The sequence below is a fragment of the Dasypus novemcinctus genome, chromosome 1, assembly GCF_030445035.2.
Source record: "Dasypus novemcinctus isolate mDasNov1 chromosome 1, mDasNov1.1.hap2, whole genome shotgun sequence".
Lineage (NCBI taxonomy): Eukaryota > Metazoa > Chordata > Mammalia > Cingulata > Dasypodidae > Dasypus > Dasypus novemcinctus.
This window is the reverse complement of record NC_080673.1, coordinates 43,487,338-43,498,717: the sequence shown is the minus strand read 5'-3', so window position 1 is coordinate 43,498,717 and position 11,380 is coordinate 43,487,338. Positions and strand designations below refer to the sequence as shown.

Here is an 11,380-nt window from a genome sequence, read left to right as displayed (position 1 = left end):
TCCAAACCAGTGTGAACCAGGAGCATATGTTTCGAACCTTTGAAAGATAACTGGGCTATAAAAACAACTAGAATAGATAGTATGTAAAATATCTTAATAAAGCTTATTTTTAAAATAAAAATAATAGCTAGAATACCAGAGGTACATCCAAGGTACTAGGTGTATTATTCTCAACATTCACCATTAAAGTTCACTGGAGAACTTTAAGAAGAAAAATTGCCAGGGCCCCAACTAAAAAGGTTCTGGTATAATTGGAGTGAAGTCCAGGAATCACTCCTTTTAAATTTTCCTATAATGTACTGTGGGAATTGATAGACACATAGAGAGAAAAAGAGATTATATACAGCCAGAGAGCAGAGGAGAAGAGAGACCTCTTGCAGAATCCTGCTGCTTCCAGACACCCAAAATGGGCTCCAAGCACTGGCTTCACTGGGAGGTCACTGAACCAGCAGCTGTTACTCCTAAAAGGTAATGGGAGTAGCTTCCCCCCCTGGGTCTGCCTGAATACATTACTGTTTGCTTTAGTACAACATTTCCAAAACTTAGGAGACTCCCTGGAGAGACTTGTTAAAACTAGAGACTCCAGGCTCTTCCCTTCTAGATTCCAATTCAGTCCGTCTATTCAGTCTAGGAATCTGTACGATCAGTAGACATCCCAGGGGAATTATGATTTGGGAGTTGGAAAATGCTGCTCTAAAATCTAAATCACTAAAATGGCCTTTAGTTCCATCTTAAAATTTCCAAAAAATTTTTTCTATTTTGTATATCCATTATGCCATTCTGTGCTGCCTAGCATAACCTGGTTACATGTTCTCATGCTGTTGAATGAACCAATGAACATTCTTGTTTGAATTCCCCTTCCCTCTGGAAATGGAGCTCTAGGAACTGGGACGGGCTCTGAGGAGGTCATTCTGGTCTTGAGACCACAGAATCTGGCACTTAAAAATAATCCAAAACTAATCACAAAAAAATAACAATAAAGAGATGAAGTCATATTGGAAGTCAAGCATACAATGCAATAAAAAGTCTGTCTGGGTGGCGGAGTTGGCCCAGTGGTTAGGGCGTCTGTCTACCACATGGAAGGTCTGCGGTTCAAACCCCGGGCCTCCTTGACGTGTGTGGAGCTGGTCCACACACAGTGCTGATGCGCACAAGGAGTGCCGTGCCACGCAGGGTTGTCCCCCGCGTAGGGGAACCCCACGCACAAGGAGTGTGCCCCGTAAGGAGAGCCGCCCAGCGTGAAAGAAAGTGCAGCCTGCCCAGGAATGGCGCTGCCCACACGGAGAGCTGACACAGCAAGATGATGCAACAAAAAGAAACAGAGATTCCCGTGCCGCTGACAACAACAGAAGCGGACAAAGAAGATGCAGCAATAGACACAGGGAACAGACAACCGGGGTGGGGGGCAGGGGAGAGAAATAAATAAATTAGAAAAATAAATCTTAAAAAAAAAAGTCTATCTGGAGGGTGCTGGCCCCTCAGGCCTACCCAGCTTATTAAGAAGAAGGAGATGGCAATGCCATGTTTGCACACTTACTGCTAGATACTTGACATATATTATCTCATGTCATTTACAGTGTATATGAGGTAGATACTACTATTGCCCTAATTCACATGGGAGGAGACATAGAAATTTAGTTTAGGCAACTTGCCTAATGCCACACAGATGTTAAGTCATTTAGAGCCAAGATGCAGGCCCACAACCACTGAGCTACACTGTCTGCACTGACAGAACAGAACGAATGGGCAGGTTCAGGGACAATGAGAGGGATACTGCCCTGAAACGCTAGACTCCAGGCTTAGGAGTTTCTACACATCGTTTGCTCCCTCACCTGAAGGCAGAGAATGAGACAATACGGGAACTCCAGCTGTGTCCTGTTCTTGGGAATTTGTGTTTAATAGCATATTTTGTTTTTTTAAAAATCAGTAAAAAATATGTGCTGATTGAATGCAATTTACTTAAAAGTGACTTTATTCCCAAGTTTGAGATGTTTGTTAGAATCCTCTTCATTGGCTAACAACTGCTTGACAAGAATTTTGGTACATAATGTAGATTCTATATCCTGTTTCACATTAGTTTTTCATCACAATTCTGAGAAACGGGGCCAATCTCTTTTATATTTCTCTTGCAGTAAGATGTTCCAAAAGAAGCAGAAGAGTATGTACTTGAGCTCGTATGCAGGTTGCAAAGCCTAAAACATTTACTACCTGGCCCTTTACCCAAAAAATCTGCCAGTCCCTGACCTAAAACCAAGAGGATACCATCTGCTCAGTTTATCGTAAACAACAAAGCCAAGCTGAGATGCAGAAGCTGTATTTTAAAGTGTCTCTCTGGCTGCTGATTGACTAGCTCCCCAATAGCCTCTCAGCACTTGAAATTCAAAGGCATGCCTCAGCAAAATTGCAAATGACCACAGGGTCACTAACAAATGAGAGACACTTCAAAGATTCATTCTGTGAAAGGCAAAGATCTACTCCTTGTTGAAACTATACGAATAATTACTAAACACGGTATAGTGGAGAGGTTTAAATACAGGGAAAGGAGGGAACTTGGAATTCATGGTTCTCCACAAACGCACACAGAAACACAAACAAAACAAGTCAACCCTGGTGTTGCTCTGGAGAGGAGGGACTAAGGACGGGGTGGGCTGAACACTCTTGACCTCTCCCTTGACCTCTGTCAGCCCCATCCCCTTGCCAGACAGCCGCAAGAGTTCCTTGGAGACGAGCTTAAAACCCACAGATGGAAAAAGAAAAGGAAGTTTGGATCTTGAAGGACTTCATAGAATCCCAGCTCAGCTACTTACTACGTTTATGAACTTAGACAAGTCCCAGAGCCTCTTAAACCTCAATTTTTTCATTTCTTAAAAGGACATGTACGTATTTTCCAGAATTGTTTTAATCTTGGTGTTAATGTATACAAAGTATTTACCTATTAATACTAGCACTTAGCAAATTCTCCTTATTATAGGTCCTAGAGGACCACCAAATGCAGCTGCATGTATGGGTGTGTATGTGTAATTTGAACCAAATTAACTTTCATAGATGTGATAAAAAGTACTACAGAAATGCTGTATAAGGAGGTAACTGCATTATGAACATGTGAAATTCCCCTCATCACTGTGGATAAAGTGTCTCAGTGAGAACACAGAGAGCATAACATCCTCTGCCTCCTCACTCGCTGTTTCTGGTTAAGGGAAATTTGGCTCCCATCCAAGAGGAGGGGGAAGAAAACAAAAACAACCCCGCTGTAAAACAGAAAGGAAAATGAGTCTGACAGATTTATTCCTTTCTGCATTTCCTGTTGCTGCTTCCCATGACTGGCTTTCTAAAGCAAGGCTGTGTCCTATGAGAATAAAACCTCTACCGCCAGGCAGCCCTCTGAGAAGGACCTGCCTCCTCTTTCCATATCTTGAATTTTTTCTTTTTTTAATTTTGGAACCCAAACAAGCCCCAGGTGTCCTTTGTGCCTAATACTAACATGTAATATTCTCTTTCCTCTGTTTTCGTAAGGCTTTAGTAAAGAAAAGAGGAGGGGAGCGTTGTCAAAGACAAGAGGACTGAGAATGAGAGCTGGTCGAGGTTCCAGAAGGAGGAAGAAAGCCATGTGGTATTTGCAGAACAAACAGAAATAATGACAAACTAACACTTTCGAAAAACTAAGGCCATGCTCTTTCATGTGTCTGTTTAAATATGTATGTTTTGTAAGTACATGTAAGTGATACCCCAAAGACAGATTCAGGAGATTGGAGATAGGTATGCATGTAAGTGCAGACTCAAGCAAAGGATGAAATGATTCCATGGGGCAGAATGGTGAATTAATGTATATTACATGTCAAAGTGGCTGCCAATTGGGTAGGTTCTTATAAAGAATTAATGTTTCACTCACATTCAATACAGTTGACTTGCTCCAGCTGAAATGGACCTAGATAGCTATTTATTATCCAAACGGCTTTAACACAATATTCTCCACCCTGCAGCTGAAGTTATTGAGGCTAACATGTGGTATTCATTAGCAGAAATTCTGGAGTGTGATTGCTTAGATTTTAGGCATAAAGCTTTGCAATAAAATTTTTCATTAAAAAAAAAAGATTTATTTGGAATCCCCTGAGTTCTGCCACCAACATAGTGGAAACAACACCAGTGTTTTTCCCCTTTGGCCTAAAACATACATTTCATTGATTTTTTGATGGGTAATTACATTCAGAAAAACCAGAGTTCCTTTTGCAAACAAATTTTAAATAATATTTAAAATATCCTCTCTGGAAAATCATTTAGGAGAAAGAACTCAATCTCTGTTGGAAGTATGGAAACAATGATTTCTAAGCCCAAGGCATTTAATTCCCTCCCACTTTTTCCTCCTCTTCCTTCCTAATTTACCATCCCACTCCTGCCCTCCTTGAGAAATATAATTATAAAGGGAGTAAACCATATTGATAATCTATAAAATACATAGATTGAAATAACAGGAAGATGTCATATTAAATAACCTAGAGTTTCTAAAGATGACACATTTCTGTGCCCTGACAAAAACAATACTTTTTTTTCTTTTTAAAATTATGATTTTTAAATTTCGATCAAATTAATAAACACTTTTAGAAAGTTGAACAAGGTTTCTTTGTGGGTGACAAAAATGTCCTGAAAATTAGATTGAGGTGATGGTTGCACAACTCTGAATGTGTAAGAGTCTTTAAATTGTGCATTTTAAATGGTATGTGAATTATATCTCAATTATGGTGCCAAAAAAAGCCAAGAAGTGTTACATTTTTTAAAACAAATAACAGCAATGTTCTGTGCCACTCTTTCTTTCTAGAATCCCACTCTTTAGAGGCAAGTACCTTCAAGTCTTTTTTAATTTACCTTGATATTTCTAAATAATGTTTAGCCTATTTTTTATATTAACTTTCTTTAGTAGGAGATAAGAATTTAGCTCTCTTGTGTCACCATCCCCCCACACAAATATACACATACATATACCTTCCCTTTCCCTCCCTCATCACTCCAAATTAGATCTAGCACAATTTTTTTTACCAGATCATTATTTTATCAAGAATATATAAATGCTCAAGAGATGAACCTTATGGTATACAATGATTACACTCCCTTTTATATACAATCTTTGTTTTTCCTGGAGTTAGTAATTTTCTCAGATTTTTATTTTTTGAGATTTTTTTGGAAGGGGTGATTTTCTACATGGTTCTTATTTCTAGGTAATTTTTTTTTTAAGATTTCTTTTTTGTTTATTTCTTTCCCATCCCCCTCCCCAGGTTGTCTGCTCTCTCTGTGCATTGGCTATATGTTCTTCTGTGACCACTTCTATCCTTATCAGCGGCACCAGGAATCTGTGTTTCTTTTTGTTGCGTCGTCTTGTCACATCAGCTCTCCGTGTGTGCGGCGCCATTCTTGGGCAGGCTGTGCTTTCTTTCACGCTGGGTGGCTCTCCTTACGGGGTGTGTTCCTTGAGCATAAGGCTCCCCTATGTGGGGGACACCCCTACATGGCAGGGTACTCTTTGAGCTCATCAGCATTGCACATGGGCCAGCTCCACACAGGTCAAGAAGGCCCGGGATTTGAACCGCGGACCTCCCTTGTGGTAGGTGGAAGCCAAGTCTGCTTCCCGGTAATTCTTTTTTTATGTAATTTATGTATCAAATTCTTTAAGAGACCAGGAGAATTCATTTCAACATAATAAAAACATGAAACAATCTGTCAGTTTTTTTTTTTTTTAATATTCATCCTACAGCCCACTGTCCTCCCACTGCAATCTGGACTCACAGTCTTGACCTACTGCACAGCTGATATTTTAGGACATCTCTTCACCATCATCTTGGGAAATCCCTTCAGCACTCAGGATTCCACACTGATGCTCCTCTTTTGCAGATCTCACATCTTCCTTTGTTTCTTTCTTTCATCTTGCACACATCTCCAACAGTTTCCTAAGAAAGGATATTTGAAAGGTTAACTTTTTTAAAACCTGTGTTGGGAGTTGAATCCACATCTCCCACAAAAGACATGTTCAAATCCTAACCCCTGGTCCTGTGGGTATGAACCCATTTATAAATAGAAACTTTAAAGATGTTATTAATTAAAGTGTGGACAAAGTGAATGATGACGGGCCTTCATCCAATACGGCTGAAGTGCTAATAAGCAAAGGAAACGGGGTACAGAAATAGAAGCCAGTAGTCAGTAGAAACCAGAGAAGCAGACACAAGGAGAAAGAGTTCACCATGCACTGCCAGAACACTACAGACTCTGGAGAAATCAGGCCCTGCCAATACTTTGATGTTTGGCTTCTAGCCTCCAAAACTGAGACAATAAATTCCTGCTGTTTAAGCCAACCAGAACGTGGTATATCTCATAGCAGCAATAGCAAACTAAGACAATGCACTCTCAAAAAATGTCTTAATGTAGCCCTCCTTGAAAAAACTAAGTTGGTGGCTTTTGAGTTCAACATCAGAAATGATCTTTCCTTAGAACATTGAAGCCATTCTCTGTTCTCTTCTAAATTTAAGGATAGCTATTGAGAAATCCAACGTCATTCTGAAGCTTGATCCCTTATATATGACTTGATTTTCTTTTCTTCTATTTTTCCCCCCACCTCCCTACCCTGTCCTTTCCACAATTATGTGTTTGGTTTTAGGTGTTTTTCCTGTAATGTTCTGGGGTCTTAGTGGATACTTAGTGGAACTTCATATCCTTCCATTCTGGAAACTTTTCTTACTTTATTTTGTTTTTTTAATAATTCCTTCCCTCAATTTTTTTGCTTCTCTTTTTTGAAACTACTGTTAATCTGATTCAATCCTTAGTTTTCTCATCTTCTTCTTGTGCTTTCTGTACATGATAAATGTCATGTCCTTGATTAGGTAACTTCATACAGCAGAGATGATGGAATGTCATTCCCATGATTGCATTATGTTATACAACCCTCTGCCTTAGCAAACTGGAGGGAGAGATTATCCTTGCTGGCTTAATGAAGGAAGAAGCCATGTTAATTAAGCCCACATGACAAGAAGCTGTGAGCGGTCTCTAGGAACTGCAGGAGCTCCATCCGACAGCCAGCAGAAAGGGACGGAGGGGCCCACAGTCATATGACCACAAGGAACCATAAATTCTGCCAACAACCCAAATCAGTTTACAAGTGGATCTTTTCCCAGTCAAGCCTCTGATTAGACTGTAGGCCCATCTACAACCTAGATTGTCATCCTAGATGACCTTGAAGCAGAGAAACCCACGAAGCCAAGCTTAAACACCTAACCTGTAGAAACTGTAAGGTAAGAAATGTGTATTGTTTTAAGCTCCTAGATTTGCAGTAATTTTGTTATGTAGCAATAGAAAACTAATACACTGGAAGATTTCCTCAACTTTATTTTTCTACCTTTTTGTAAACTTTTCAAAATTCTTCCATTTAACTTCCGATAGTTATTTCTGTTCTTTGCATCTTAAAAAAAAAAATTAATAGTATAAAAGTCTAATCTTGGAGGGAAGGTAGGGAAAATAATCTGAGGGTTTCTTCGTAATAGATAGCAAAACTGACATTTCTCTCATCCCTGTATCTGCACCTTTTGCAGTATGACTTTGTAACCACTCCCATGAAAATACAGTTATTTCTCCCATCCTTTCATCTGGACCAGTTTTGTGACTTGCTTTGACCAACAGAATGTGGCAGAAATGATGGTACCACACCAGAAGCCTAGGCATCAATAAGTTTTCCTTACTTCCACTCACAATCTTGGAACCCCTGCCTCTGTCTAATGAATGAGCCTGCACTCGCCTGCTGGAGGATGACAGACCAGCGCTGAGTCAGCCCAATTGCACAGTCAAAGCGCCAGAGATGGGAGAGAGCCCAGCCACAATCAGCAACGCCTCTTACCCAGCCCAGCAGCTGACTGCAGATGCATAAACTAAGCTGTTCCAAAGCCAGCCTAGAGGCCACCAGCATACCTGTGAGCTAAATAAATACTTGTTTTAAGTCACTACACATTTGTTACACAGCAATAGCCAATTGATAGACATTTTTTATACAGATGTTTAGCCAATCCTTTTGTTTCAACCCCGCCTTTCTCCTTCCTCAGAGGTAGCTGTAGCCTCCAGTTTCTGAGAATCTGTGGTGTTAATCATTTTTCTTCTTGAATTCTCCCTTTGTATGCCATTAGGTTTCAGATTCTTATGCCGAGCTATAAAGTTGTATCTTGGAAATTTTTTGGCCAGTCCTTACTTGAAGCATATCTTCTTAGTCAAATCCCACTACCCCCTCCCCCAGCACTTTCTATCCCTCCTGTCCTGCTATATTTTTCACCACTTATCAGTGTTCCCTCATGTGTTTGCACAGGTCCTTAGAATTTGGGGATATGTTCCTAGGGACTCTGTGAGAGACATGAATTTTAAAAAACTGAAATTAATGCTTCTATGTTTGGAATTCTGCATGCCATGAAATTCTAACACTCAGTGATGGATGGCGATTAAGTTGCCCTGTTAGAAATTTAGTTAGCGGTCTTGCTACCCCATATGTCAGTTAGCGTAGCACCACAGAAATCGCCCAGCGCACCACGGCCTCCCCGCGCCCTGCTGCCCCACGTCCGTTCTCCACTGAGGCCAAAACGGAGAGAATGGCACCGTGCGTCTGATCCGGCGAAGCCTCCCCGGAGCTCGCAAAGCACTTTGCAACATCTTGGTCACGAGCTCGGCCAGACCCTGATGCCTTTGAAGACGACCGGGCCACTGGGGAGATAGTCCTAAAGCGCCCGCAGCTGGAGCGGATGTCAAGGAAATGCAGCACTGGACTTTCCAGAGCTGTTCCTCCAACAAGGGCCTGGCCCACTGGGACCCGCTGGCCCGCATCAAGAAGCCAGTCACAGCCACTGTCAAAGGTTACGCTCTGGGCGGAGGCCGTGCGCGCGCTCTGCCGTGGGCCGCCATCCACGCCCGGGAGGAGGCTCAGCTGGAGCAGCCGGAAGATTACCAGGGACCCTCCCAGGTGCAGGGGCCCCCGGAGGCGCACGGCGCCGTCGGGGAATCGCGGCGATGGAGACGGTCCTCACCGGGGCGCATCTGAGCCCAGCATGCCCTGCCAGCAGATCTTGTGGCAAAAATGTTCCTGTGGAGACACTGGTGGAAGAAGCCATCCATTGTGTGGGGAAAATTGCCAGCAATTCTAAGGTTGTGGCAGTGATGGCCAAAGACTCGGTGAATGCCGCTTTTGAAATGACTTCGGGGAAAGAATTAAGTTGGAGAAGAAACTCCTCTATTCAACTTTGGCCACCGAAGACCGGAAGGAAGGGATGACTGCGTTTGAGGAGAAGAGATAGGCCAAGTCAGACCTGCAGGAGCTGGCCTGAGCGGCGATGCAGGTGTCAGCTGTAAGCAAACAAGTCGTTCTTCCTCAAAAGGCAGGAGAAGCGCGCGCGGCTTCTTTGTCTGCCACCGCCGTGGAGCCTGGAGGCGGCACTCACACCCTCTCGCAGCTCAGGGTCTGTCTTCGCCCAGGGCTGGTTGGAATCTGTGTGGAGTGTGTTCCTTTAAATAAAAATCCCACTGATGGGAGGGGAAAGAAGAAAAAACAAAACAAAACAGTAGGACCCTGCTTCTTTACCTTGAGTGCTCTCAGTTTTTATTGTGAAATAGGCAATTCATAATTGGTGAGTACATATTTGAACTGAAGGAAGAAGAGTAGACTAACCATGTCAGCCTGTCCTACTGAATTGCATCCCCTAAACTCTCCTTATATATGGCCAAGTAACCTAGAGAAGAAAACTAGGTCTACCAGTAAACCGAGCAAGAGAGGGAAATTTTCATTCCAAAGAAGGAATTCTTATCACCATAACTCAACTTCTCCTCTGCCAACCTGCTGTTCTTTTAAATAGTGCATGGATTCTGTAGATTAGAATTGTATTAGATGTTTTAAGATTCTTTGCACTTTTCTTGTTTATTGTTTGTATGTTGTGACCTTCTGTTTTATCATTTTTTAGCATTTTTTTATTAACATGATTAATGATTCAATGTGGTGATTTTTGAAGATGAGTAAGAAATGGAAGGGAAGGATTCTAGTCCAAGGCACAGGGACAATTCCCATAAGGTTAATGATGAAGATTTATAATCTTCTGAGTCCTTTCCCTGTTTAGTGCAACAAATGGCACAAAAAAAAAAAGAAAAAGATATCAACTGCAAGGATAGAAATCATCTCATTTCAGGTAAAAATGAAATTTGTATATGCTTATCTCCTTTGACCCTAAATTGAATATATGTGCAGCAAAAACAAGCACAAGTATCACATTAAAAGGATACGTTTTAGTTTCTACTTTTGCTTTCAAAAATAATGCTTTGGCATTCCAGGCAACTTTACAAACTAAATTAAGGGTTATATGTGCTGTGTACAAATCTTAATTATTTTGAAATGGACAAACTTGTCATTACATTCGTGACCTTGTACAGAGGATTTTTCACTATCTGCCTAGCTTGGTGTCCATTCACTAACATTGAAGAAAAAAAAGGTGCATGAACAATTAAAAACCAGAAATTAAATGAAGTGTATGTAGAGATGACAGTTTTATATTACATGGCCCAATCCTGTATTTATTTCTACCCCTTTTTTTAAAGTATTTATAAAACTAGTTGAGGGCAGCTGTATTTTTTTTGTTGACCTATTTAGTAGAACTTGTGCCTTTCTGTCTGTGAGTAAATGCTGTACATTTTGCAATACAAAAAAAAAATGCTTTGGGGGAAGCAGAGGTGGCTCAAGCAAATGGGCTCTTGACAACATGGGAGGTCCCAGGTTCGGTGCCCAGTGGCTCCTAAATAAGACAAGCAAGAGAGCAAGCTGTTGAAATGGGCAAGCACAGAGAGCTGATGCAACAAGAGACAGGAGGAAAGCACAATGAGAGACAGAACAAAGCAGGGAGTGGAGGTGACTCAGGTGATAAGGCACCTCCCTCCCACATAGGAGGTCCTGGGTTCAGTTCCTGGTGCCTCCTAAAAAAAAGACCAGCACACAGCAAGCAGACACAGCAAATGCAAACAACGAGGGGGTGAGGAGGAATAAAAAAATTAAATAAACCTTTAAATAATAATGATAATAATAATAATGCTTTGAGAGAGTGGATGTAGCTCAGTGGTTGAGTGCCTGCTTCCCATGCATGAGATCCAGGGTTCAATCTCCAGTGCTTCCTAAAAAAAACTAATAATAATAATGCTTTATGTATAATAGACCTATAAAAGAAACCAACACATGTATATAACAGTTTTGTAATTCTATATGTGTATAATAATTTTGGCACTATATTTAAACCTGATCAGGTCATTCTATAAACATTGTTTAAAATCTTGAATAAAATTGTGCCTTAGACCATATTTTTTCATATTCCTTTGGGTTATGTTATTACTAGCT

The 11,380-nt window shown here is 41.2% G+C and overlaps 1 pseudogene; it reads left to right on the top strand.

The window, feature by feature from the left end:
- Positions 1 to 406: 406 nt before the first annotated feature.
- On the top strand, positions 407 to 9,305 carry LOC111761024 (enoyl-CoA hydratase, mitochondrial pseudogene; annotated as a pseudogene).
- Positions 9,306 to 11,380: the final 2,075 nt, after the last annotated feature.